General features: G+C 32.4%; 1 pseudogene; it reads right to left on the bottom strand.

The window, feature by feature from the left end:
• Positions 1–352: 352 nt before the first annotated feature.
• Positions 353–3,123, bottom strand: LOC106696683 (annotated as a pseudogene).
• Between the last annotated feature and the right edge of the window lie 422 nt (positions 3,124–3,545).

Raw genomic sequence — 3,545 nt, 5'->3', positions numbered from 1 at the left:
TATATTTTATTAAACTCGTTATTTTTTGCTATAAATAAAAGACACTAATTTTTTATTCTCAATTTAAAGCTATCATTAAGAGATATGTCTTATATACATGTGTGCACACACACATACACACACAAGCTTCAGTAATTCTTTGTTTCACCTTAGTTTCCTTTCCTTCAGTTAAAGTCAAATAAAATTAAGTATAATTTTTCAACAAAAACAAACATCCTTGATTGCATCTGGTAATAACATAAAATTAATGAAAGCACTATGGAAATGTTTAAGAACTATACTACCAACGAAGGACACCTAAAATCCACAAACTATATTGCTTCTCAATAATTTCTCACGTCATTGGTCATTTCTAGTTGGAGATACTTTGGAACCAAGTAATATTATCTCCTTTTAGCATGATCCAACCCAGTTTTTTTCCTGGCTTTGTTTTACAATGAATCTCTTCTGCATCATCTATTGTGAGGTTTATATACTTAAAGGGGGATTGAGGGGGGGGCAGGAAGAGATTAAACGAAGAACTTATAGGCAAGTATGCATAACCCATGGACACAGACAGGAGAGGGGAGTGGAGAAGGGTGGAGAGGGTCAATGGAGGAAAATAGGGGACATCTGTAATACTTTCAACAATAAAGATAAATTAAAAAACAAAACAATGCAAAAAAACCAATGATACAGCCCTCTCTCCGCATATTCACCTACTCATAAAACCACACATGAATCTGAGCTCTATTTTGCAAGTATCTGAAGATGAGGTTGATGGCTGCACCATCACCTTCTGCTCATTTTGGCCCTGGCCATGGCATGCCACGGTGGAAGCTAACAAAGACCACACTGCTGGCTCAGAAAGCCACTCTTGGAATCAAAATTAAGTGTGATTTTAAATTTAAAATACAATGCATAATACTATTTCATTGTCTAAACTATTTCTATCTTTTAGGCTGCTTTGTGGGAGTGGAGACTAGGTTGACAATCATCAAAACTAATGTTGAGTGATGAGTGATGAGATTTGTAGTAAATTTTTTTCTGTTCTGGAACTTTCCATTTTGCTTCACTTTTTTTGTTTTAAATATATGAGTATACTAAAAATTGGTATAAATAAAGTTTTATTCAAAATATTTATTTTACATTTAAGAAAAATATTTTCCTTGTATAGGCAATTCATCATATGTGAGTATAGATTTGTGTGTATATAACTATGTGTTTGTGTGATGTTGTTTAAGGATCACTGTAAGCTAGTCCACTATTTCACTATTTTTTCTATTCTTTATTATGCATATGTATTTTATATGATATATGGCATTTCAGAAAGAAAATAAGAGAAATTGTACATCCATTGTTTTAATGTGTCAAAGCTTTTCTCTTCACAAAGAAACCAGAAATAAGAGAAAAAACACATGCATTTATTTTTTTTTCAGATCCAAAAAGTAAAAAATATCTACAGAAGCTTATGTTGCATAGTAATATGCAATGCTAAGTGCTCCATACCCAAGAAAAACCTGAGACATTACACTCTACATAATTAAGCAAGAAGGTTTTTATGAAAAAGAAAAAAGGCCAAATGATAATATGCTAATATGGCAACAGTATTGACTATGATGAGAATTATTAAAAAACTAAGTGTTTGTTCATGCCCAGAGCCTTTTTTACTTAATATTTTTTTATGGCACACATACCTCCTAAAAACATTCAAGAAAAAAAAATCCTCAAATCATAATTATCATAATTATACTTTTCATCTTAAAATCCTTTACACACCCCTAGAATAAATATTATATGTAGTACATAGTACCATAATTAAAGTAAATGTTCAAAGAAATGATTCTTTGATTACTATTTTCTACATATTCTATCTAATGAGCCAGAACTACACAGTGTATATGTCTGGGATGTGTCTATTTGTTATTATTATTAGCATGGTAGCTCTGACTAATCTTAATTAAAAATCTGCATAAAATGTTTCTATGCCATTGTATGGAATACATTAGAAATATATAACAAAAATTAATATTGGAAGCGGCAAATAATTTAGACTACTTGTCAAAGAAGAGTCTTAAAAGAAAGCTTTCAAGTGGAGATAATGTCTTATAAAAGAACATCAGAAACTAGTAATAGCTGCAAGCTCTTTGCTTAGCCATGTGAATGCATTGTTTAATTATGGATCGAGTTTAGTCTTTAGCTCCTTGACCACTGTGATTATTCTTTCCATTTTCTTCTATAAGGTCATGCTGAGCTGGGCAATATTTAGATAAAAACTTGATATTATTCACCCATCTAATACTCTCTGGAGAGCATCAAAATAGGTAAGAGGGGGAAGGGTGGTACAGAGAGGCCTTTGGAAGACTTTGATTTTGAGTAAAAAAGAGAAATTCAATTTTTATTATTCCAAAACAAAATACAACTCACTCTGAGCAAAAGATTTAAGAACCAGAGATAATATTCTTTTGTGGGGTTAAGTCCATGAAAAAAGTGACCAATAAAAAATACAGTTGTCCTTTTGCTGTTAACATTCCTAGTTCAATGAATCACTGGCTATGGTGTCTGTATAATGGTAACTGAGGGGCAAATAACACACTACCTCTCTGAAATAGATAGCAGCATGAAAAAAGGAATTGGAAAATAATTTCTGTATTTTTGTCTTTCTTATAATGGCACAACCAAAATAATGGCCCGCTTCTTTTTAGACAAAGGAAAAATATTTTATTTCTAAAGTCTAGAATATGTTTTTAGCTAATAATCAATAGAAATAATCTACCATTTTTGTTTAGAAGCAAGCAATTTTGTGTGACTGACATATTTAAAATGAGAATGAAAAAATGTGAGTGCCAGTGACCAGCTATCTCTTTGTTCATCAATTTCTTGGGGTTTCCATTCCACACCTACACAATGAAGTAGTTATTTAAGGGATTGGGGAGACCAGAAATATTATGATTCTAAGATTGTCTGTACCTATTTTCAATTGCTTTCCCGTTCTTTCTTATCTTTGCTCCCCACTTCATTGAAACTGTTCTAAAGATACAAGATAATATCCACATTCTGAAATATAATGATCCATTCTCAGTCTTCTTATGATTTGAAATATCTTTATTCTTTCTACCCCATACCTGTAAATTCTGTTCTCATTACAGCAAAGATGATCTTTCTCCTTCTTCTCCCTCTTCTTCTTTCTCTTCTTCTTCTTTACACTTCCTAAACTATTTATATTATTTTCAACAAACGCTATGGGTAAGGTCTTTCCCACTGAGTGAGTTCTGAGTCAGGTCGAATAAAGACAAATACTTTAAAATGAGCTTTTACAGAGAGCTGTCATACAAGTCAGAAGTAACAATCCTTTAGTGATATGGATTTTAGGGCAGCTCCAAACCAATCTTGTCCTGCTACACTCTGGGTTTCACGATGATCATGGTTGTGAGGCTCATAATTTTCAAGGTTTCCATCAAGATGAGAAGGAGAGAATGGAAATAAGGCAAATTCAAACACTATTTCCTTGCTGTTCGTACCAAGATTCAGCCTTTTTTCTTGAATAAGTGCTCCTTGACTGTTGT

This window comes from Myotis lucifugus, unplaced genomic scaffold (genome assembly GCF_000147115.1).
Source record: "Myotis lucifugus unplaced genomic scaffold, Myoluc2.0 scaffold_0, whole genome shotgun sequence".
NCBI lineage: Eukaryota > Metazoa > Chordata > Mammalia > Chiroptera > Vespertilionidae > Myotis > Myotis lucifugus.
Note: the sequence above shows the minus strand (reverse complement) of the source record. Positions and strands in the feature narration are given on the sequence as shown.